The sequence below is a fragment of the Lolium rigidum genome, chromosome 5, assembly GCF_022539505.1.
Source record: "Lolium rigidum isolate FL_2022 chromosome 5, APGP_CSIRO_Lrig_0.1, whole genome shotgun sequence".
In the NCBI taxonomy this organism is placed as follows: Eukaryota; Viridiplantae; Streptophyta; class Magnoliopsida; order Poales; family Poaceae; genus Lolium; species Lolium rigidum.
This window is the reverse complement of record NC_061512.1, coordinates 102,939,020-102,965,182: the sequence shown is the minus strand read 5'-3', so window position 1 is coordinate 102,965,182 and position 26,163 is coordinate 102,939,020. Positions and strand designations below refer to the sequence as shown.

The window sequence follows — 26,163 nt, the reverse complement described above, 5'->3', positions numbered from 1 at the left end:
CTGGGGGTTTCGCGACGGAGGCTTTAAGTAGGCGGAAGGGCAACCTCGGAGGGGTCACGGGGGCCCCACACGCTAGGGCCGCGCGGGCCCCCCCTGGGCCGCGCCGCCCTAGTGTGGCGGCGCCCCGTGGCCCCACTTCGTCTTCTCTTCGGTCTTCTGGAAGCTTCGTGGCAAAATAGGCCCCTGGGCGTTGATTTCGTCCAATTCCGAGAATATTTCCTTACTAGGATTTCTGAAACCAAAAACAGCAGAAAACAGCAACGGGCTCTTCGGCATCTCGTTAGTAGGTTAGTGCCGGAAAATGCATAAATACGACATAAAGTATGCATAAAACATGTAGATATCATCAATAATGTGGCATGGAACATAAGAAATTATCGATACGTCGGAGACGTATCACTGCCGTCGTCGCTGTCGTCGGGCGGCGCTCGTGGCTCGAACTGAGGGTAGCGCAGGCGGGGGATATCGCCGGCCGTGATGTAGTCCATGACGCTCTGTAGAGTCCGGCCATACCACCATAGCCGACGGCCGGCCTCGTGGAAGTTCCCGGGAGGCGGACCGTCCTCCTCATACTCGGCGAGCACCCTCTCACGCCGATTGATGAAGATGGCGTCCCAAGTATGCTGGTTATCGGGATGCCAGCGGGGATTCATCCGCTGCTCCGGCGTGAGGTCGAGGTAGTAGTGGTTCGTGATGGCCGCCCGACGCGCAGTACCCTGAGGGACGGGAGGGACCGACACGCCTCCGGGGCTTAGGCTCCAGCCGGCGGGGACGCGGTAGCCCGGTGGGCAAGGGTAGTTCGAGGCGCAAAGCTCCTCCACCTGCTGGTAGGTTAGAGTGGGTACGGTGGAAGCCATGAGAGACTGATGAGAGATTGTAGAGATGTGATAATGCTGGCCAAGCCGGGCTACATATATGTACTGAGAAATGGCGGGAAAAATAGGAGCGGGAAGACGGGAGGCGGGAAGAAATTGGCGGGAAGAAAGAGGCGGGAAGAAATTGGCGGGAAGAAAGAGGCGGGAAGAAGAGGAATCCAGAGCTGGTCATCTAATCTTTAGTCCCGGCTGGTGGGTGCAACCGGGACTAAAGGTGGTTTTTGTGTCATCTAAGAAAACCGTCGGTGGGATAAGGATGTTTGGGTAAGCTTTAGTCCCGGCTGGAGGGTGCAACCGTGACTAAAGCTGTCGGCGAGGATAAGGACGCGTGGGTGGACGCACCGCTCGATGAGATAAATCATGTAGCGCACGACACCTCGTCGGAGGAACAAGACAAAGCGAGAGCGGCGCCGTGCCTATAAAAGGAGCATCGATACGCCACGGCAAGCGGACCAACAAGCCAACCTAGCAGGTAGGGAGAGTTTCATCCCCATGGATGGACTAAAGGGTTGGAAAATCTCCCGTGACGCAGCTTCTCGAAGATGTCGTCGGTGCACACGCCCTAGGACATCTTCGGAAGTTGCTCCTCGGGAAAATTTTCTTGCAATCCCGTGAAAGAGGGGGGCGGGTAGACAGAGGCGGCCGGGAAGAACTGGTGGGAAGAGGGGGCACAAAGACAGAGGCGGGAAGAACTGGCGGGAAGAAGGGGGCGGGAAGACAGAGGCGGGAAATTTATTTCTGAATTTTTTGACATATTATTTGTATTTTTAACATTTAAAAATGAATTAGTTTTATTTTTCTGAATTTTTTGATATATATTATTTGTATTTTTAACATTTAGAAATGAATTATTTTTATTTTTCTGAATTTTTTGATATATTATTTGTGTTTTTAACATTTAAAAACGAATTATTTTTATTTTTCTGATTTTTTTGATATATTATTTGTATTTTTAACATTTAGAAATGAATTAGTTTTATTTTTCTGATTTTTTTCATATATTATTTGTATTTTTAATATTTTGAAATGAATTAGTTTATTTTCCTGAATTGTTTGATATATTATTTGTATTTTTAAGAATTTTGAAAATGAAAAGTATTTTGAAAAAGACCTTTAGTCGCGGTTGGTTTGGCCAACCGCGACTAAAGGCCCTTTAGTCGCTGTTGGCCACACCAACCGCGACTAAAGGTCGTTGCTATATATTTCGCGCGCGCCGCCTGGTGGTTCACTTCTCTTCTTCTTCCTCGAACCGTCAGGTGCGCGCGGCGATCTCCTCTTCCTCGACGACGCCGGCAGGCTGCTCGACGCCGGCCCGCCGCCTAGCCCTCGACGCCGACGCGCCCTCGACCGCCTCATACGTCGCCGCCGTTGGCCGCCCCTTTCTCCAACTTCCCGCGCGGCACCCGTATGTATCGTCGTCGCCGCCGTACGTCGCCGTACCGCGCGCGCCGCCGTATCGTCGCCGCCACTGCACGGCCACCACGCGCACGTCGACCGATCGCCGCACGGCCACCACGCGCGCGCGCCGGCCTGCCGCCTCCGCCGCCGCCCACATTGTACCGGCCGCCGCGCCGCGGGAGAGAGGGCGCGGGGGCGCGCCACATACACACGGCGCCCATGCCTCAGCTCTCTCTCATTTTTTTTTTGTTTTTTTTAGTTTTTTTAACTTAACAAAATAACTTAGCAAAAAATAACTTAAAATTTGTACTTAAAATTTGTTAATCAAAATTGTAACTTAAAATTTTGTAAACTTAATTTTTTTAAATTCAAATAGTTATATGTAACTTAAAAAAGTAGGGCACCGACCCCGCGTGTATACGGAGGGGGCAGCGAGGGGGCGGCGTGCACCGCCCCCTCGCCGCCCCTCCGTATACGCGCGGGTTTTTTTTTTTGTTTTTTTTACGAGAGAGAGGATCGGAGGGGGCGGTGCATGCACTACCGCCCTTTCGCCACCGCCACCGCCCTTTGGCCACCGCCCTTTCATCACCGGCGCCACCGCCCTTTCACCACCGCCCCCCTTTCGCCACCGCCACCGCCTCCTTCTTTACTTAATATAATTAGTTTTTAATTAGTACATGTTTTCAGGAGTGACACATATGACGGACGATAGAGCCGCCCCGATAAGGGACAACTATAATGCGGAAGCTGAGGCACATCTTTTCGACATCATAAACGGCGACATTCCTTATGTGGCGGCCGAAGAAGATGAAGAAGAGTATGTGTCTTCTTATCTGAACCTGGACGGTGACGGTGAAGGTCGTCAACAAGGTGATGACGAAGGAACGGGCACTGTCGATGGAGGTCAACCATCGACAAACACCTCTGGCGAGGTATATATATACATTGAGCCTCTGGTGATAAAAATTTACCGATTTCAATAAATATGTGTATTAACTCGACTCTCTTTCTTATTTTAGCCCTCGGCCAGCGGATCATCGAAAAAATCGGTGAAGACAAAGCGTGGCAAAAACAAGACGCTGAAACAAGGAGTAACATATAACATTGATGTTATCAGTCCAACCGGCAAGCCGCTGGAGGCCGAAGAGGCGTACACCAAGTTCATCAACCAATGCGGAGTCGTTGTTAGAGACAGCGTCCCAATCACCGTCCAGGAATGGCATGAGCCAGTGAAGGCACGTGTTGGTTCCAGTTTCGTCAGCAAGAGAACGAAAAAGGAATGCTGGAGAAAGCTTATGGAGCATTTCGTTCTACCTCCGGAATACAACAAAAAAGATGAATTCGGTAACGACAATCCGGAGGGACGTCAGAGGAGGAGGCTGGTCAAAGAGTTCGCTCTTCAGAAGATGGTCGAGAAGGGGAAGACTCCGGATTTCACTGGACAGTATGAGTTGCTGAAAAATGATTGGCCCGAATTTGTGAGGCAAAAGAAATCAGATGAATTCAAGGCCATATCGGAAAAAATAAGGCAAATGTGGCTAAGAAAGTGTACAAGCATATTATGGGGCCAGGAGGATACCGCCTTTCGGAGCCTAAGTGGCAGAAGATGGAGGATGACCTGACGGCGCGAGGAATCCCTCTACGTACGGAGGGATGGGACCCAAGGGCCAAAAGCTGGTGGTACGGGCATGGGGGAACGCTAGACCCGGTGACAGGGGAGTGTGTTCATCGAGACACAAAGTTTAAACCCACTCAAGCCCTTATTGACGCAATGAGGGATGCTCAAGAGGGGAAGATCAAGTTCAACAGAGAGAATGACGCACTGACAAAAGCCCTAGGGAATCCTGAACACGGAGGAAGTGTACGAGGCATGGGGGCCATTCCGTCGAAAGTAGGGTTTTCCCAGGAAAATGACCCCTACAGTTAAAGAAGCCGTAAGAGAAAGGCGGATCGGGATGCAGATGTTGTGGCGCGGTTGGCATCGGAATTCGATGAGATGAAGAAAACCCTGAATGTACTAGTACAAGAAAGATCGGCAGCTGGGATGCATGAAGATCATCCAGCGGATGTCGGAAGCCAGCAGCGGAGAAGCAGTGTGGCTTCCACGGAGGCCCCACCGGCGGGTGCTAATGCACCGACGATCGATATTACTGCACCGGAGCCTCCTCGCTACCCCGTGGACGATGTAAAGGAGATGAAAGAATGTCATATGTATTATCCAATGGGGAACATTTCCATGAAGGTAGCCATCGGCACTGCTTTACCATGTTTACCTGGAGCACTCCACCACAACAACCCCATTCAAGATGGCTATGCTCGTGTCACGGTGGAGGACATAGTACAACGGTTTGAGGACCTGGAGATTGACATTGCTACACCTGAAGGGGAGAGAAGACTTGGAGATGTCAAGCGCCAGTTCATTCTATGGCAAAAGAAGTTTATCAAGTTTCCAGGCGAGGCGCCAAGGCCAACAAGTCCACCCCTCTACGGTGGTGGTGGCGGTGGCGGCGGCGGTGGTGGTGGTGGTGGTGGTTCTTCACCTACACCTCTTTCACGTCAGCCGACGCCGCCCCCCAATTCACCTCCGGCGGGTAAGCAGACGCCACCCCCCAGTCCGCCTCGGGCGGGTAAGCAGACGCCGCCCCCCAATCCACCTCCGGCGAAGAAGCAGAAGCAGTCCTGGACTATTAACCCGGACCCTTATGTACCTAAAACCACAAAGGTACCGGAGCCATCACTGAAGCCTCTCCCCACAAGGCCTTGGGAACGTAGTGCCGAGGAAGTCGACGCGGCCGCGGCTGCTCACCATGAGAAATGGAGGGCGGAATCGAAGGCGAAAAGAGAGCCCGAGCCCAAGCCAGTATTTTCTGAGAAGGAAAAGAATTGGGCCAAGTCATTTTTGAGCACACCGTCCCAAGCCGCGAAGAATTTGCCTGACGACTATGCACGTGAACTTCGTAGGCAAGCACTCATGTTGAAGGAGAAGAAAAACTTGGTCGAGAAAGAATTAGAAAGTAAAAAAAGCGGGAAACGAGTTGCCCAGCTCGGGGAACAAAGTAAACAATCGATCCCCCCGCTCATAGTGAAAGCCGCCGGTCTGGATGCTGAACTAATGGACCCCACAATCATAGCAGCTGCGGCAACACAGGGAATAACTGTAACGGGTGCCAGAGAACAAGGGCCCAGATCGGTATGACTCTTCGTGCAGTGTTAGGCCTTGAGGAGGCGCCAATAAGTGCGGTAGCAATTACATATGTGCCGAATGAGCCTCTCGTCGAGCCTGCGCAGGAAGAGGATCTACCTCCACAAATGAAAAATCTGCTACGTTGGTACAGGGGTTACATAAAAAATAACGCCAGCAAAGATTATATTTATGCGGAAGTTAGACATGAGCATCACTTCAAACATTACTATGTAATAGTTCATCTGAGTGAATTGTTCCAGCTGTTCAATCTGCGCGAGCTCGACAAATCTATCATCAGTTGCTATGTTCTGTAAGTGATTTATTTCTACCCCATCTCGTCCATTGCCTGCACTATATATATATATATTATCCTAACTATATTGTTGCTATTATGCAGAATGAAGATTAGGGAATGTAGAATAAGGAACATCCATGATGTTGGGTTCATTGACCCACAAATCGTTAATGGATATGTGTTAGAAAACACCCCGCCGACGTGGAGGAAGACCTGTGGTGTTTTCTTACAAAGCAGCAACTCAAAAGTGATATTCTATTTCCTTACCATTTTGGGTGAGTGTTTCTGTCTTGAGCACATTCTCTTTTGTTTACTCCATGCATGGTATGTCTAATCGATGAGTTATGCATGATCGTGCATGTATCGTGTCCGCAGGTTCCACTGGATTCTGCTCGTAATTGAATTTCACACCTCCAGAGTTCTCGTCCTGGACTCTCTGAATATGGATCCAAAGCTTTGGGTCGACATGAGAAGAATGCTGCAAAAGTAATTATTTTCATTCATTTGCACTCTATATTGATCGGCCTCTTTCGTTCATTTCCTAATAGCAAGTAACTAATAACTCTCTTGTTCATTTAATTTTCTTTGCCTCGTAGGGTTTGGAGATGGTTCTCAGATAAAATGGTCGGTGAATTCAAAAAAGAGCTAGAATTTAAAAAGTCACTGACTTGGGATATTCAGCCACCGGGGACCAATCTATGTGGATACTATGTTTGTGAGTTCATCCGGAGATACACCTCTGAGCGGACGCCGTCGGATAACAACGTCAAGAGGAATAACTTGCGGAAGACGCTTAGTCCAGAAGCTCGCTTCCGACCAATTCAAGAGGAACTAGCAGTATGGTTCATGAGGGAAGTCCTCCATCCTAAAGGAGAATACTATTACGAGGACGTAGAACTTCTGATGTAGTAAATTATGTATGGAAACTTGTTCAAAATTGTATATGGTCATCCGATATTGAATATATTGTATATTTCTCTTGAATTCTTTTTGGTTCTAATTTCAAATTTGTTTGAAATTGTACATTCATATGCATGTATGTAGTACCGTAGAATATGTGAAACTCCTTCAAAATTAAAATAAAACACAAAAGAAATAAAACAATACAAATTAAAAATAAACCAGATTTAGGGGGGGGGGGGGCTAAAACCCTAAACCTGCGGCGGCCTTTAATCGCGGTTGGCCAGCAGAACCGCGACTAAAGGTCCTCCGCCCCGACGGTCGCCTGGCGCCCACGTGAACGGGCCTTTAGTCGCGGTTCTTAAGCAACCGCGACTAAAGGGGAGCTTTAGTCACGCTTATTTAATCCCGGTTGTGCAACCGGGATTAATGGCAGTTGCCAACCGGGATTAAAGCCCCTTTTTCTACCAGTGATATGATCAAGAAAGAGAGAAAATTTATCACCCATAGTCCGTTGAACCAACATTATTGTATCTAGCTAATGGAACAGCAAACTTTAAACTTCATGTGACCTAAAGGAGATGAGTTATAATTCACTACTAGACCATTATAGCGCGCTTTGCTGCACCCGTGCATTAGCACGATATAATGATAGCTTATACATGATTTCCACAAATATAGATGTATGAAACATGAAAAGTTAAATTTACATAAGCCTCATTGGGTACGGCAATAGTCAAAGAGATTTTTCAACCCGTTTGTAGGCGCCTGCCCATTTTCAAGGAAAATTGGTGGAAATTTCTAAGGAACTTATGTTAGTAGCATGTTTCATCATTAACTGATACGAATATGCAAGTGGTCATAACAAGAAAAAAGATGCACACTATCCACATACCTAAGAATTATTTTCCTAGTAGACATAATGAAACAACTTACCTGAACAACAAATAGGTGGACAATTTAATCGAGTACATACCTCTCTTTACAACAACAAAATTATGTTGCCAAAAATTTACAGTATCTCCTTATACTACTACGATAGTATACGCTGAGATGACATAATACAAATGTTAAATTTCTTGCTGAGCGCACACAAGCTGTCAATTGCTGCTTATATTGCAACTCGAGGCCTATGGTGTCCATCCTTTCCTCTTCATCCAGGACAAGGTAACTGTATCACATGTTGGTCATTGACTGGAGTCCTGTCAGTTGTTACTCTCGGACCGGATGTCTGATGATTCCGTGCTCTTCCTCCGTGAAGAAGCTGTTGCCCTGAAGTTTGCAGTGGAGACGAATGATTATGGTGGGTCGTAGATTTCATACTCTTGGGCATGCATCAACAGAAAACAGGCCAGGGACGGAGACCAATGCAGAGACAGTAAAGTAAAATCAATGGCCAAGATGTTCCTAACTTTACAACAGTTCCAACAAATATATGCTTTAGGCCAAGTTTTTAGAAAACGCAACAGTTAAAAAGTTAGAAAATCAGGCAAGCAGCATATGGATGGCCATGCCAATGACTCCCTTGAGACACATAGCTTTGCAAATGCATCTTTGCATGTGAAACATTTAAAAAATTAATTTGGTATGCCTTAATGCAATAGGAGCTACTTCAGTCTGATAAATAAAAGCTGAAATTTATATAGTTTGCAGGTTATCAGGGTTACCAATTTTCAGAAAACACGGAAGGCTAAGAACCAGTGATAGATATGTCTTAAAGATGATTTGCTTCAATGTTCACCAAAGATGATCCTTCCAAGGTCAGCATCTTTACTTTGGGGAATACGTTTCACTGAACAAAATGCAATATCCCTTTTGAGCATGTCTTGAAAACGTCTCTGGTAGTACAGAATTATGCTCAAAGTAGAATCTGTTAGTAAAATAATATTAGATTCTTATAGTTAAATTAAGAAGGATAAGTAAATATGTGATAGCTTATCTGGCAATAATCAATGGATCATTCTCCTTATTAGCTTGGACTCAATCACCCAGATTAGACCCGGTGAAATTGCCTCATTGGCATGTGGTGTTAAAATAGATATCATTTCAGTAGAATACTTGCAGACTGACATAACAAAATTCACATTTTATATAGACCAGCCAAAATGTATGACATCTCTGCAATGGCTGTAACTTTGGTGACCCTCGTTGAAAGAATAAGAAAACTTTATGAGTGATAATCGATCAGCACAGTACTGAGAATTACTATCAGTTGCAAGCAGAAAATAATTTAAAAATGCGATAACAATAATATAGCATATATAGATTTGACTCTTTGCCAAAATAATATATATGGAATTTAATTACACATGTATTCATTCAAGCTATCTTTTACCCAGATCGTAGGCATTTGTTGTTTAAAGCTGTAAAAATGTATTCGGCAACATTACTAAATATAGGAAATGCAACATATATATAAGATGACCATATACTTCAAAGCATGAAATGTATATCTTTCTTGAGATTAGAAAGTTCACATCCAAGGATAAATTGAACCCTGCTATTTATGATTATGCAGAACACATCAGATGGATAATAATCAAACCTGGATCATGGCCGCGGAGGAGCTCCATGTTGTGGATGGAGTGTGCGTGTCTTACACACTCTGAACACCCACACGTTCTGTCTCTTGCTACTTCAAAGACAAGAGGCTAAAAACATATCACATCAAGTTGCAAGAGAAAAAAGTATGATGATTTTTTTGTGAGGTAGAACATGTATGGCTCTTCTTATTCAGGCCGACAACATGACAACAAGTTGACATAATTCAAAAAACTCTTAACTGTAAGCTTATTTGAGAAACCAAAGCTCTGCAAGAGCGTAGGCTTACATAAGTCACTCAGTAGGGGTATGAAGAATGGATGGACCATTGATTAAGAAAGTACAAAGGTTGCAACCAGGCAAACAAAAGTGGAGCTAAGTAATCCTTCAGAAAATCAAGCAAAAGCTGTGTGCTCCCTCCCTGGCTCAAATCGACAAGAGAACAAATCTGGAGAGCAACATGTGACCAGAATAAATAACAACATGGTTAACCAACCAAAATTTCTGAATATCTCACAAGCTCCAAAGTGAGCATTTCATTTGGATTAAAAATTGAACATCTCGCAGATAGTAAAGAAGAAATTGAAAGTACACAATAGAGGTAAGAAATATTTAAAAGGATAAATAAATAGCAAACTGTATGAATGAGTGTACCTGTCCAGAAGACATGGTTGTAGATGAAGGTCATGCAGTTGCTGTGAGCGGTCCCTGAATAAAAATCTCAGATGAACATGCACAGCAATACCTGAAACAAAGAACAATAAGTCAATTGGCTACCCAGTATTGATGCTGATGAAAATACAGAGAATGAGGATGGCAACCAAACAGAAAAGCAGTCTTAAGCAAGGGACATACAGAGGCCGACGGCAGGAATGAAGGGGCAAAGTAAAGCTCGCTGCACATATATATGAATGATAAAAGAGAAAACACAATAACAGCAAGATTAATCACCATAATAACAGGACTGAGAGGGTCAAAATATTGACCGCCATGATTATGACGCCGGCGGTTTAAGTTTGCAGATAATGATTACGACAACGCCCAAACGAACGGAAGGGAAGGCGTTCATCAGAAGTTGGGCCCGGATCCAAAGGCGAATCGAAGAATCCTTGGCTCGCATGGAGGGAGCCCGCTCTGCGGCCTGCCCACCGGAGAAGAACCAGTCAATTTGGGCGGGGCCTTCCAAATCGACGCGAAATAGATGGAGACTGGCAACCCACGGGAACACTGGATTGCTATCATCACCTCTATGGTCCTTGGCTGGCGTGATTTTCTTGCGCACTAAAGAGGTGATTTTTTTTTTTGAAATCAAAGAGATGATGTTGTTAAAACATGGTGGAAGAGGAACGCTGGCGTGCAACTGTGTGCGACCAGGGGAGAGGGGAAAGAACGAGGAACGATGAGGGCCTCGGCTGCGCTTAGAAGAAAGAAGTAAAAGGTCGAAACATATTGGCCCATATGACCGTTTCGCGGCCCGATTAATCATGAGTGGGCTAGCTCAATTTGAGGAGTAGCAGCCCAGCAACGACGATGAGCTGTTTCAGGCGATCGAATAACTAAACGTTTCGGTAATACTGAGCAAATCCTGACTCCTAGATGACCAGATCTGACGGCTCACGAGTCTAAATCGTTGTGGTGGCTCCTAGGTGGTTCCATTATACTGTTAACTAATTTGTTGAGCGAAAATTGTACAACTTCCTTTTAACCCAGAAAAAAGATAAGGATAGAGTTTCCACATGTAAAAGTATCTGGTATCATGATATTCTAGACAGTAAAAAAACATCGGACTTCGATAGATGTGTACTTGTATAGCCAAATGGGCTGCTTCTCGGATCTGGCTTCGTGAAGCTAGACTTTTCGGCACTCGTCCACGCTAGAGTTTAGGTAATCCGGAAGAGAACTTCTGAGCAGCCTTAAAGCAGTTCAAATATTTGCTACACAAGGAAGAAAATTTTAAGGTTCAACTAAGCATGACGTTACTTGATTGATGTATTTCTGTAGAAGATGCCTAGGCCAAGTTTAGGGATAAGAGAAAAGTAACAATGAACTTATCATAGTTCTGTTTCACCCAGTTCATACCATAGATTTCATGTCCATCAGATCAAGATATGTAGACCAGACCACCTTCCAGAAAATATATGCCAAGACATTCTTTCCATCCATATTTTCCTTCCATTCCCAAAACCTACAATTGACAGTAGGTATGGTTCGGAAGTAACAATACGAATGGGTGATATTAGTAGCAGTCATTATAATGTACACCAGAGGAACACTAGTAATTGCCTGAACTTCAATTCGTATGCACATAGGTGCTCTAGTGGTGCAAATTCAGAGCACACCGATCTACTACATCAACACCATGTCAGCCTACGACACCACAGTATATACCCTATCACTCTAGAATACTAAAAAGTACTAATTGAATACGAACGATTGTGCATAGGAATTGTGCACTAATTGAGGGATGAGACGATGAACAATTGTCGAAGGTAGAGCTTGATGTCTTCATGGCCTCACCTTTATGGAGGTTGGCAATGGGGAATCCGCTCTCATCTGGGAGGACAAATGGTTGGACGGCAGGTTCATCAAGGAGATGGCGCCGGAGGTGTATGTGCTGGTACCTAAACGCTGCCGGAAGGCGCGTACGGTCCGGGAAGCGCTAGTTGATCGCGCTTGGATCCCCAACATTGCCGGAGCGCCAAGTGCCCTTGCTTTGTGGAAGTACGTGCAACTCTGGGGAAGACTCAGGGATGTGCATTTATCGCCGGAGCACGATAGGATGATATGGCGCTGGACGATGGATGGCCAATACACTTCTCATTCATGCTATGACACCCTCTTTCAGGGGGGCCATCACCTCAGGGTCGTGGGAGCTGAACTAGAAATCATGGGCGGCGCCGAGAGTGAAGTTCTTTATTTGGATGGCCTTCTTGGATAGGTGTTGGACGGGTGAGAGGCTGGCGCGGCGGGGCCTGCCGCATGCGCCTAGATGCCCGATGTGCGACCAAGCAGTGGAGACCATGGCACACTTGCTCACGGGGTGCTCGTTCTCCAGGGTGGTGTGGTACGAGATCCTCTCGTGGATCTGATCCACCTCAGGCCCTCCCACGGTTGAGGGCGACTTCGCGGAGTGTGGTCGCTGGTGGTGCAGACCGCTCCTTGCCAGCTGCGCAAAGGCACTTCGTCGTTAATCATGCTTACGGCATGGTGGATCTGAAAACACCGGAATGCTGCGGTCTTCGACAACGCACTTCCTTCGGTGAGGTCCCTATTCAACGACATTAGGTCCGAGGCGCGATAGTGGGCAGACACGGGAACCCGCGGTGTTCGCCTGCTCCCCCCCCCCAGATTAGTTTTTTCTCTTGGGTTGAGTTATAAGGCGTGGTATGTGCCCTCTCGGGAGTTTGTACATATAACCTTCTTTCTATCAATGCATCAAAACACAATATTTTTGCGTTTTCGCGGAAGAAAAAAAGACGATGAACAATTGTACCTTAGTTTGGATGACACACCAATCCCAGGTGAAGGCAACAAGCTGGACCTCAACGATGTTGCAGCATCAAGACAGATGATACGTGATGTCGCACAGATCTCTGTCTCGATAAATTGATCTGGATCCGAAGGTCATCCATGCCACTGTGATCGGATTCCCTGGTGTGTGAGTGGAACAACAGTGAGTGCACCATCAGGCGGTGGTGGTCGATTCACCGGTATCCATCATGGCCAACCTAACTACGAAAACTGCTCGAGGAAGCCATTGTCGTAGTCCAGGCAACGACGGTGGACAGGCGATGTCCTCACGAAGCAGCCGCGGTGGTAGCAGTAGTACGACACCGGAGACAAAGCCATCCGAGGGAAATCACAACATCCCCAGGCGGACCGAATCGAAAACACACAGCCGAGCTCGAATCGAGAGATGCTGAAATCTCCAAATCGGATTTCGAATAGGGGGGTTTGGGCAGGGTAAGAAACCCGGGAGAGGAGAATTGCGCGGTGAGAAAACTGTCGCGGAGTGGTGGAGGCAACACCGCGAGTTATGTATCGATCTAGATGAACTCCTCTCCTCCTCCCCTTCTGCTCTCATCCGGTGCTACTGCTCCGGCGGCTCGAGACGTGGGTGAGGCCAACCTTGCTGGACTGGACCACGTCCGTATGAGTGCAGCGGATCCTTATGCGGTCGTGGGCGTGCACCAATGAGATAGGAGCGGGAGGAGGGAGGCTGCAGTGCCACCCATCGAGCTCGTCGGCCCGGCCAAGCCATAGGCCAAGGGAGCGCGGGCCGGCCGGCCGGGTATGGAGGAGATGACCAATGGGCCATGGCTCTAACTGGGGAGAGTTGGCAGAGATATACCATGGTGGGCACCGGAGAGATTGGAGCGGGAGGAGGGATGCCAATGGAGCAGGCAGGAGAGAATCAAGGGAGGCGGAGGTCAATGGAGAACCGGAAAAGAGGACGGAGCCACCGACTGGACGGAGCCACCGACTGAGGAGAAGATGATTCGGGAGAGATGAGACATAGTGGAGATTGGAGAACCCATACACGCATCCAATAACCCACGAGTTTGCTCCTATCTTTCTTTCGTGCTAGCCAGCTATGTACGTGGTCAAAACGGCGCTCGGTGTCCCAACCACGGCAGCCCTACATCCACGCGATTGGATCACACAACAAACTGACCACGGAAGAGAACTGCACACGCATCGAGAGTAGGACTAATTCTGAACGACCACCAATAACACTACGCAGCACAGAAACCGTAGACAAGAAAAAAGGTAGCAGAAAGTAACCACCAAAGTTGTTAACACCAAGTTAATTCTCAGTAGGGCTCAAAATTTTAAGAAAGAAGAAGTTTGTTGCCCTTTAATATAGTACTTAATTACTTATTATGTGTTCATTTTATTTGGTTCAGCTCAACGAGACAAGCATGAGCAGCCGTCAAATCCAACCAGAGGGTGACGCCTAGGATCCAATGTGAGCCCCCTCCCCAGCATCCTCTTTCCGTGCCTTTTCATGGGGCTCACCCCTTCGTGGTGCTCAACAAAATTAGTTAAATGCTACTACAGTATTTTGTAAGGTTGATTGATGCATTTGTCTGTATAAACTAGATTCACATACACCACGGGCAGATCAACGACCTTTAGCCACGGTAAGATCATCTCTTTCATCTTCGGTTCATCTAGGTAATTTCTTCTACAATTAAACATGCCACTTTCTTATTTCCATAAGCTAATTGTACCTTATTTCTATAATTATTATATATAGCGCATTATCACCACGGGGAGGATGAAGTCATAGGTTGCCATACTGTAATATCGCATAGCCTCAGACAATTTGAGAAGTATGTCGCAGTCTAACTTTCAGATGTCATTTTTCCACTGGAAAGAGAATCCCATCTCAATCGTGTAACACCCAAATTTTCATTTTGGATGTTAATAGAATCATATTCATGTGCATCATCGTTTTTTATGCATTTTGGTTCTTGTTATATGTTACTTCGTTTCCACGACAAATAAAAGAAAAGAGAAGAGGATAAAAGGACTTCCTCAGGTGGAAATGACTTAAAATATAACACTTGTGCATGTTAATTGATTTATCAAAAATAAATTATTTTATTATAAAAGGATTGGAAATACCTTTTGTACAGTCCAAAATAACTATTTTATTTTTTATTGGAATTTTCTGGATTTTTGATTGAGCTTAGTCCTAAATCTTTGTTGTGAAAGAAACAAAATAGGAAGAGTTTAGAGAAAAAAAATAAAGAAGAGGCTAAACGAACCGACCCGGACCCAAATCACAACAGCCAGGACGTGTCCCTCTTCCCAGGAAGAAAAAAAAAGAGAGCACCAACTGCAGGGAATTTTATTTTTTGCCCTTCTTTACTTTGCACTTCTATCTTTTGCCCTCTTTTACATTTCAATTTATATTTTGCCCCACATTACTTTGCAACTCAATCATTTGCCCCTGACAGCCCATAACCACATGGAAAGACAAGTATACCCCTCTGGCTGTTTAATCTGGATCGAGGCACTCTGGTCATGTTCTGCGGCCGTAGGTACGACGGCGGACGAAGATTCCGATGTGTTCGACGAGGCGCCGCGCGCGTGGCAAGCTGTAGAGTGGGCGCGTAGGGGAAGCAGCGAGCGGCGGGGCGGACGTTCGCCGGCGTGCGGAAGGCGCAGCGGCAGCCCGTCTCCGCCGCATGGGGAGTCGGATGGAGAGAGCTCCATGGAGGGAGCAGGAGGGAGAGGGATCCTGTGAGAGGGATGGGGAGGCGGATGCATCGGAAGGTCGCCGGAAGGGATCGGATGTTTCGAATTTGAGGGAAGATGGAAGAACAGGCGGTGCAGCACGAGGTCCTCCCGGCAGCAGCAGGAGAGCGGGGACTTGGGGAAGAAAGAAGAAATAGAGCGTCTCTGTTCAGAACGGACAAGGACATTATCGTCTCCATTTTTGCCTTGGCAAAATCAGATTATGTTATTCGACTAAAAAAAATTCAGAAGGGCAAATTATCAATGTGGCAAAGTAATGTGGGGCAAAAAATAAATCACAATGTAAAAGAGGGCAAAAGATAGAAATGCAAAGTAAAGAAGGGCAAAAAGTAAAATTCCCCACGAACTGCCCAGGTCGTCTTCAACCTCGTGGCGTGGATGGAAACGGCATAATCTGCCCGCGTTGACGCGCCCCACTGCACCCCCTCCTCACCCCGGACCTGAGGCTCGTCCAGAACCTTTCTCTACCTCTTTCCCCTTCGTCTCCCCGCGCTCTTGTGCTTTTATTCGAGCACAAGAAACAGTCGCCACCATTAACGCCGACTCCCGTTGCTCCACATCCTCCCCCTCTGTATAAAGCCACACCGAGTTTCCTCATTTCTTATCGCACTCCTCCACCACTCCACGCCCCCAGGCTGCCCCTGTGGAGGGCGAATTTCTTCGCCGGAGTTTCGACGGCCGCCGCGACGTCTCGTCCAATTCTCCGGGTATAGAGGGACTTAGGCCCTGATTCCTCCTCCTTTCTTTCTCTCTAGCCCCTGCGCATCTCGCTGATGCCTCTGTTTGATTCAATTCGTAGCCGGAGGTCACCCTCGACCAACACTGACGCCAACGTAGCTGCAGCTGACCGCCACCATCTCCAGCCGATTCTCCGAGGATTCCGGAGGGCAGCATCATCATCTTCTTTCATGCAAGGAGGAGCGCCCTAGGCCCTGGTGACTTCCACGTAGTCGACGTCTCTCTCCGCAGCTGCGCACAACCTCAAGTTTCGTTGGTGAGCTGCAGCTTCAAACTTGTTTTCACGTGTAGGTTCTTTCAGTTAGAACAGTATAGTCTGAACATTCACGTATAGACAGTTTCAGCCAAATTCGTTTTGGGACAGATTGTACGTAAACTTTAGAGACTCAAAACTTTAGTTCTACTTAGCCGATTTTCGTAAATAAAATGTTTCTGGAAAGCTTGTAAGGCGTAGAATATTATGGAACACTCAGTTTTCCTTTTCGGTAAATTTCGGTTAGTCAATTTTGAGGTAAATTTTCGAAATAGTTTAGCCATAGTTTAAATTCTATAAACAGTTTTAATGTTGTTCTTTCCATAAAACTTATGGGGAGATTATAACCATCTGTTAGTGTTATCTAAATTTGTTTCGCTATTATAAATAGCTTAATTTGATTAACTTGTAATCATCCTAGTTTCCTATGGTTAAAGTTTGGATTTAACCAATTAAAAAAAATAGCTTATCAGTACCTAGTTTACTATGGCTGATGTGGAATGATTTGATGTTTTATTTGGAGTTTCATGCATGTCACCATGTTGCATATTGATATGTATGTTTGTCTTGCAATTGTGTATTTATTTTATTTTATTTCTATATTTTCGCGATAGATTGCACGGAGTGTAGCGAGGAATTTTATCAAGAAGAAGATCCTTGCTACTGTTGTTCCGAAGGCAAGTTACACATAACCTTTTGTCCAGAAACTCAATTCGGCTCCCGGGTGCGTATGATCCCTCTACCATAAAAACATATTTCCAAGTGTTAAAAAATTTGACAAAAAAGTTTACATGTACATCTTCATAATATATGTGTATTCGTCAAGTTTCACGAAAAAATAATATTTTTTGTAGTCCAAGCGAAAAAGAGAAAATTTATCTTATGACAAGTCTTTGTTTCAGCACCGAATTTTGTCTTTTTTACACACGCCACATGACATGTCGATTTTTCATGAAACGACTTTGTGAGCGCATAGCACATGAATATGTACGTGCGATTTTTTTTTTCAATTTTTTGACATTTTAAAATGTGTCTAACATGTATTTCAAAATAAAGGGAGCATATGCTCCCATGTGCCAAAACATCACTCCCCCTTTTGTCCTACTATTTTTGATATGCATGTTTTACAAATATTTCTGTAGAAATGCATGTCTAGGGAAATTATGCTTTGCTATCCTAGTAGATGCTATCCTAGTAGAGAGCCATAGGATTCTTACCATGTGCCTTGTAGCCCTTTTATTAAAAAGCGTATATTGTATGAGTGCTTAGCCAATTGCTTGGTAGACGTGGGATATGGGTTTTCAAAGAACAAAACCTTTTATGAAAATTGACATGCACCCATTTTGGGGTTGTATGGTGGAAATATTTATAAAATAGAAACTTATCAAAATGTTTCCTCTAGGCGGAGTGGTATGTTGGGAGCGTCTACAAGAGCTGCATCCAGTGAGTGGCTCTGCAGACTCAGGTTTTGGTGGGGACCGCCGCCCAGGGTCAAAGAGATCTTCAAAGTTTCAGTTAAAGAAGCTTCTAGTACAGCCACATGCTATATGGGCTCTGGCTTAGTCGTACATAGAGGGAAACCCTTGCATTGGTACCGCCATTGGAGAGGGGTCTTCAGATCATAGTTGCGGGCGGATCGGGATTATGTATAGGGGGCTTCTATGGAAAACTTCGTCATGATCCATGCCCGGTTAAGCCAAATGAAGGATACAACAAAAAGGATGGATTGTGACATGTGGGGAAAGTGTACAACCTCTGCAGAGTGTATGATCTAATCGATTAGCCGTGCTCTCGGATATGAGCAATTTGAGCAACTGAAGATTGAAGTGGATGAAGGATCTCCTTTGTTTTCAAAACCTTTTCAAAAATTGTTTTGGCGTGCTAAGTTTATCCAGTGAGTGGCTCTGAACTTAGGATTGCCTGGACTGTTTTGCAATTACTACTTTCATCCAGTGAGTGGCTCTGAATGGAGTGTTGCCTAAATACTTAATGCATGCTAACTCTATCCAGTGAGTGGCTTTGGAGTTAGTTTAGCTTGTTTTGGGGATGGGATGTAGGATGGTGAACCTTGGTGGATTCCTTGTGTTTGTCCAGCCCTATATTATTTTGTTTTAAAAATATATAAAGACAAAGAAAGTTTCTAAAAAGATTTTTACAAAACAAAATTGGCTTTACGCAAAATAAACCCCGAGACTTCCTTTGACATACCCTTGCATAACTACTATATTAAACCTTAACAAACATCTTTTTCTCCTAATTTTGAGCTTTTTAAGAAGTTAACCTCGTGGCGACACGTGCTGTTTCAGATGGTTTGTTTTTCGCTGGTTATCTTCTGTGTAGCATTTGGTGCTCTGTAGCATTTTTTAGCAAAGTTTGATTTCTATGCTACCGACGCTGGGCTTCAGTAGTTCAGTGGTAGATTGGCTTGGTGTTTTCTCATAGTGTGGACGTAGCCAGTTTTTGGTTGGGACAAAGTGGGCACGATCTGTCTGGTGTTGCTGCCACACCGCTTTGACTGGTGTTTACCGTATCTGCGAGTCTGTCTCTCGAATTCACCCGAAAACTCAATCTTGCCTCTTTCTTCCCCAATTTTTTTCACGCACGGCGAGTCCCCGCCGACGAGCTTCTCCGGCGAGGCGTCGTGGTCCACCCCCGGCGCGCCTACTGTGCTCACCCGCCCCACTTCGCTTCCCTGCTCCTCCTCCACCACGCGAACCTTCAAGCCCCGGAGGGCTATCGCCGCCGTTCGCCCGGAGGTCTGCCGCCGCCATGGCCCGGTGGCGGGGCACACCAGCACAGTAGACTGGGCGAAGCTCCGAAGATCGGATTTTTGAAGATCCGGGCGCGCTGTAGTAGGGGGTCGAGCGGCGGGCGGATATCTGGAGGGCAGAGATGGGATGCAGTATTCAGAAGAGGAGGAGGCGGAGGCCGAAGCGGAAGATCGCCTCCTGGACCTCTTCCACCATTCTCTGGTGCGGCGTCAACAAGGCCGTCCTCGACAGTCGTGATCCCGGCAGGGCAGCAGTCGCTTCCTCCCTCGGACTGTTCTCGAGGCCCTCCATGAGCATGTGGCCGCACTGTGCTGGGAACCCGGCTCAACGTACGTCCTCCTCAGTTGTTTCTCCGCCTGCTTGATGTTTAATTCTTTTCCCTATACTGATTTGCTGATGTTGCTTGTGGTCCGAGCGATGTACCTCGGGGTCAAGCCGGCAAGATCGCCGCCTGCAGGAGTGGTGCATGTCAGGTAGACGTACCACCGGGATGGGGTTGAGGGGCTGCTGGAGGCGGTTGACTTGGAGGGAGAAATGAGCAATGGTTTGCGGCTTAAGTGGTGGCTGTGATGTACGCTCTAGCCCCCTGAACTAACTCAGTTAGGTTTTGTCAGAAGTGGATGCAGTCCAGCAGGGGTTTGGAGTCCCACAAGCAGGGTCTCGGAAGCGGTCCAGAAAGGATTGAGCAATGAGGACAACCAAAATGATATAGTAGGAGGCTATCCATGGAAGGTACTTCGCTAAATTCGATGTTTCAACCTACTGTAATACTACTTTCCAGTGTGGTTGTGATATGATGCATTCCACACAAACCATCTTTTTTTTTGGAAACCAGTTTCCTCGGACTGGAGCCACCATGCCATTCCACACAAACGTCTGAAGCTGGAGTGTGTCAAGTCCTTTGCGGTGCAAAGCAGGATGTGTCACTGTGGATGTCCCCAATTGGACAACAAGTAAGAGGATGTCAAAATATGGCAACCCTGTAGTACATAATTCAGTTTTTAGTGTTAGCTAGATTAAACCTTAGGTGTGCAATTTGATCTGCTCAGTTTCCTACATTAAATACCTTTGATATTTGGATGATTTATAAGTGCCCATCCAAGACACACAGTCATTTACCTGTTTTGAGCATGTATTAGAGGTATAATTTCTTTCGAAGACCAGTCCTGAGGGTATGTTACAACTTTGTTACATGCTTTTTACTAAGCAGAGTAGAGGTTAATTTCAGGGAAGTCTAATGGTAGATATTTTATGTTTGTTAACAGAAAAACTTGCATAGAGAGGGGCACACACTACATCAAATTAGTTTTCTTCAGATCGACCTCATTGGACGGATATATTATGTGTGAAATTTGGCTATTTGGTGGTGGATAGTCTATCACCATAGTCTTATTTTCTTTTCTTACCTTGGCACGCTGAAGACTATTTTTCCTTGACAAACGTTAGATTTTGAGGCATCCATGATCTGGCTCTGTGCTTCCAGCACACGAGCTTGTGGTGTTCGGATGTTGGTGCCTGGCAGTCTACAGAGCCACTAATGAACTACCAGGACATATCTGCCAGTAATACAGGAGCGTGATGTTAGTACTGGATTGTGTGGCCTACAAAGTTTTCTCTATAATGTCTCCACAAAGGATTATAGATGTTGACTACCTTTTTAAACTGAGGTAAATCAATCCCCTTCTAAGTTCTTCTCTACTTTGCTTCTTCACGCAGCAATTTCTGTACATTTATGTATTTGTATGCAGATAATTTGTGCTTTTTTTTCCTTTTTTCCACTGTTCCTAATCATATATGAGTCCCTGATAAAAAAAAGATCTGCAATAAGTGCCATTTTCGAACTCTTCTACTCTATGCATGTGATTGCAGCAAGTAGATCCATGGTCCTGAATGTTGTTAGCATATTCCTTAATGGCCATACACCAAACTTCTCTGATTTTGTTATTTTAGCTTTCTTCGTCAACAATAAGGTTATTTTATCTTTCTGAATTGTGATCAGATCTTTGTTATACATGGGACTGTGCAATTTTCCAGCATATATTTTTTTTCTCTTTGTACCCATTTAATGCTAGAGAATTACTTCCTGGAGGGTTTCTTCCAAATTGATTGTTAAAATTTTCACATTAAGAACTCATTGACCTATTTTTCTGAACATTAAATTGCTGTCATCTTTCCACTGAAGTTTTGAAGCTTATAGGTATTTCTCCTGCAAGTTTGTCTTATTTTTCTATAGAAAACCTCCATATTATGTTCGCCTTCCGGTTCAGAAGTTGCCCATCCATAGTTCAGCACACCCTCCTGGCCCCACTCCGCCGCGGTGACCAATTATTATGTGTCATGTTAAGTTGTTGCCACTGGAAGAACGAGCAAATATGATTATTTCCTAACTGTGATAATTGCATGTGTAAGTCCTTTGTTTAATTCTAAATAAGATTCTTCAGCTGCTAATTTCTTTTAGGATAAATCCCAGAAACCGGACATATCCATTGTGTCTGGTCAAGAAAAGATTGGGAGCATATGATTTGTTCTGTTTATTGGAAGTTGAATATGAAACTCTCAAACCTTCGTGGATCTTGCTGCCCGTAGGAAGATTCCATGTTTTCTCAGCTAAAATATAGCCAGTGGTACAGAAGAGGTTATATTTTGTTTTTACTTGAATTTATGTTCGCTTTGTAATCCCAATTTTCCTTTCTAATTGTCATCTGATAGTGTGCGTACGGTTCGATGTAGGTATAATGTTGGCATTTGGAAATGCACTGCTAGAAAATTTAACAAAATATATGTGAAATATGCCAATGATGCTCTATTCTTAGGTTAGGCACTCATGATGCATACTCATGTGGTTTATTATGTCTTCAAAGAGCCTCCCTGAAACCTGGTCTGTTAGATGAATATTAGAGAATACCAGAGATAATTGTTTTGTTGCAGTTGATTCCTATTTGGTGTGCTGCCTTTGTTTAGATTCCTTTTGTGTGCTGTTAGTGTGATTGGTTCTGTGGACTACTCAGATGTTCCTTCTGTTGGTGGATACAATTACTAGATTGCATATGTTCGGTTTGTGAGCTGACTAAATATTTACTTTCAGATTTTTCGACAGTATGAACACATCAGCGTGTATGCTCTTATGCCAATTCCTATCTTCACTGAATTGTATTACTAAGAGTAGAGAAGCTACAACATCCAGTGCGTATCAGCCTGCCAATGGCTTCCCCGAATTAAACACTTTCAGTGGTACTATTACAGTTTGTAGTTTGAGGATATAAACTGAACAGGTAATCCTTTAGTTCGGCCTTGCTTCAGTGAATAAGTATCATATTACAGTTATAAATCCTTGCGTTCCAGCTGGTCAGAGCATATATAGGTATGAAGGTGTACATCGACATTACTATGTAAACTCAGTTCCTCCATTAGCACAATTTATTACTTTCTTATAAGAGATCATAGGCAATATTATGTACGATTTCTCAACCTGATGAGCTACTTTAAGGTGTTTTCATACAAAATGATACATACCATATCAAATCTTCCGATAAATTGTAACTTAGCTATAATTTAGTTCGACCGTCATATTTTATCTATGATATATTTATTTTCAAAAATGTGGTCTAATGATTAATTCCCCTAATTATCTCTATGATTTGCACTTTAAGAAGTCAGAGGGAAGTCGGGAACAGTTGAAGGCCCTATTGATATTCAGTAATTCAGTACATGGCCTATTTGAATCAAAGGATTGAACAGAGAGTGGATGATTGAAATACTTAGAATATTTTCTGATGGGAGTTGTTTGATTTATCACTTAATTTCCCACGGGATTTATCACACATTTTATTAAATGAATTCCATTTACTAAAAACCTATTTGAAAGAATATATTACTTATCCTATGGCTCAATAGAATAACTAATTTAGTCATGTCTAATTTCATTGGGAGTGACATTGCAATTATACCTTTGGCACATTTTTGGAATATTCAAAAGCGGGTCCCATGGTTGCATAAAATTGATACAAACAATGTTCTGTTCATGTTTTGAGTATTGATCACGTGTGCTTATGTTGGCAGCAGTGTAGAATCTATATAATAATTACTAATAATAGCATGCATATTGTCTTATATCAGTAAAAAAATTATTATCATGGTGACTAGCTTTATTTAGACGTGCTGACCACACTAGGTAGTCCTCAAGTTCTAATTTTCATTCTCACACAAACCATTCTCCCACATTCCGGTATTTCAAAATGCATTATGATACAACTTTCAACCGTGGGTCCACAACCAAGTCCTAACATACTTCAAGTTTATAGATCTGTTGTTTCAAATTAACATGAAGTAATTAATAATTTTTGGGCTACATTTCTCCTTCATTTTGTTGCATATAAGGATAGCTCCCCAACTACTTTGCATGTTTACTAAACATTGCAATTATACCTATGGGTACATCATTTTGTTTCAGCTGATCCTCTACATAAAATGATCGCTCTCCAGAAGAATCATGTGAGGAAGTTTGACAAGATAGAACAAAATTGACCTTGGCGAAAAAAGCAGTTCATCATGTAATTCGCCAATCGATAAATTTATGCTTCGGTGAACAAACAAATCTACCAGTTCGCTCTTTCCTTTGTTGGTCCAATCTTTGTTTTCAAGTTCTGCTATTGGGTTGTATACTAGATTAATTTGAGTGTGCATATCTTTTATTTTTTTACCTGTCATGCCAAATATGATTAATTACCATATATACCAACATGTTGGCCAAGAGCCCAAGAGCCCATTTCAAACCTGCAAGACTTAGTGTATTTTGCTTTAGTAGTGATGTCATAGGTTTGCATGTACTATTTGAAGCAACAATTCTCCTTGGCCTATGCATAATAAGAACTAACGATTTGAAATCAAATACAGGAACAAGACCATCCTCCAACAACAAATTTCAGGTTTGTGCAAATGGTAGTTGCAGAGGTTCAGTGCTGAAACTACCTATAGATGCTACAATGTCACACGGACTGTTGCACTTCAAGGCACGGCAGCTCAGATCACAGTATGTCTATGTTATGTGCACTTTTTACTAGAAAATACTTCCACGTTATACTATAACCAGTGATTTCTTCTCTACTTCGTGTTGAACTGAATGAATATTATACTGAAGACAACTCTTCGTCTCTTCTGCCTTTATATTACCCCCTACTGTTGTAATCAGTTTCTTTAGTAATAAGACAATTTTTGTGCACTTGATTTTCACTCTGCTTTTCTAATTTATGTTTATAACATGCACAAAACAGAATTGAATTACAATTCAGAATGTCGAACTCAGTGAACTTCTCAGCATGATAAAATTCACATTCACTACGCGAACTTGTAGTAAATACTGGAAAAAAGAGCAACATACCAGGCACCGAGAGATCTACTTCACCAACATGAATGGTTGCTCCCGTCCGCCCTCCATGGCTCTGTATCCACCACCGCCTATCACTGCTGACTAATTCCTCTGCATCCAGGTCCTCTGGCATCCAGGAGCTCATCCTAGGTCGATGACGCCCAAGTGCAGGATCTCGGCCGGCCGCAAGACTCCATCCCTGCAGGAGCCAAGGAACGAGGAACTCTTCCTCCTTTTTATGGCTTACCTTTTTCATTTATTTTTCTGGGTCTGTGGTTGCAGGAGTCATCCTCCTCTCACTGGCATTTTTTGTCTTCTCTGGCTGGTGGTGAAGCCACTCACAGTTTCAGAAAAAAATACTAGATAGAGAGTATTACAGAAATAGTGAAAATAACGGTCAGAAGGGAGGGCACAATATTACAGAGCTAGCACATCTAGCCAAACCACCATATATATATTTGAGTGCCATCATCTACTGTTAGTCTTTCCTAGAACAGACTACTGTTGTGCAGCAGCTATAGAGAGCAATTCATCTAAAAAAAAGCTATACAGATCAATCTTATCAATTATGCAGTCCGCAAGAAACACACTCCAGCACAACCGGCCAATCCATTTCGTATAAAAGAAGCCGTCTTCTTCGCTTCTCAATATCACCGTGCAATGCATATGTGTTTGCCAATTAAGATATGTATCTGCTTTCACCGTATCTAAGTTGCATGTTAGAGTTTTATGTGTAGACGGGCGTGACATCACCAATTAGAAAATCTCAATAACTATTTTGGATGAGACCGACATCACTACTTTTATTCTGCTTATTAGTAAAAAATACCGTTCAATCTCAACATACAATTCCATCTGAACACAAAAACATATCCCGTCAGTATAAATACAAGCACACGATTAGCAAGATGCCTAATCGCAGACTAAAATGCAACACCAGTTATTATTACCAGACTACATTTCTGGCTCTGATGCCCACTTATTTACTTGATCTTCATGATCAAATTTTTATGCACCTAATTTCAGTATATATTGTATCCAACTTCATTGTCATCCATCTTAAAACCTACTGTTTAAACAAGAAAACATTAATTACTTCCATCAATTCAATTATCGTTTCAAAAATATTGCAATCGTCATATTAGTTGGCGCGGCGTGCCGCCGCGCCCATCCATTGCTAGTGTATATAATTATAAACCACTTTGCAACTTGTGTAACTTACCAATACATTCAAAGTATTGACCAAATGTTTTGGCTATAACTTTACCTGTTGCAGATGACGAGTAAGGACGATAGGATCGCAGGGCCTACACTCAACAAGCCATGTGGCGTTGATGGAACCCAAGTTTGATGTTATGCTTATGTTTCCGCTGTTATGTGAGCCGGCCACTATGCTGTGCAAGGATGTAATAAATATACTCTGGATATTTCGGTTGTAATAAAATAACGTATGTTATCTTGATATTCATTTGTTACTGTGTGTGCTAGCTACGATCCAGGGAGAGCACTGTAAACAGAGATTCAAACCCTACCAGGTTCGGGTCGTTACAACACAAGCACCAAATTGTAATATCGC

At 44.2% G+C, this 26,163-nt stretch overlaps 1 long non-coding RNA gene across 8 annotated transcripts; it reads left to right on the top strand.

Annotated features, from left to right (window-relative positions):
- The first annotated feature begins 19,272 nt into the window (after positions 1-19,272).
- On the top strand, positions 19,273-25,125 carry LOC124652207. Of its 8 annotated transcripts, none has more exons than XR_006987633.1 (6): positions 19,273-19,954; positions 20,058-20,175; positions 20,488-21,857; positions 22,308-22,494; positions 23,673-24,251; positions 24,709-25,125. It is a non-coding gene; the product is annotated as an uncharacterized LOC124652207 (long non-coding RNA). The 8 variants fall into 8 exon arrangements; XR_006987636.1 differs by having other exon boundaries at positions 22,308-23,772; positions 24,116-24,251; XR_006987639.1 differs by having other exon boundaries at positions 22,308-23,803; positions 24,116-24,251.
- Positions 25,126-26,163: the final 1,038 nt, after the last annotated feature.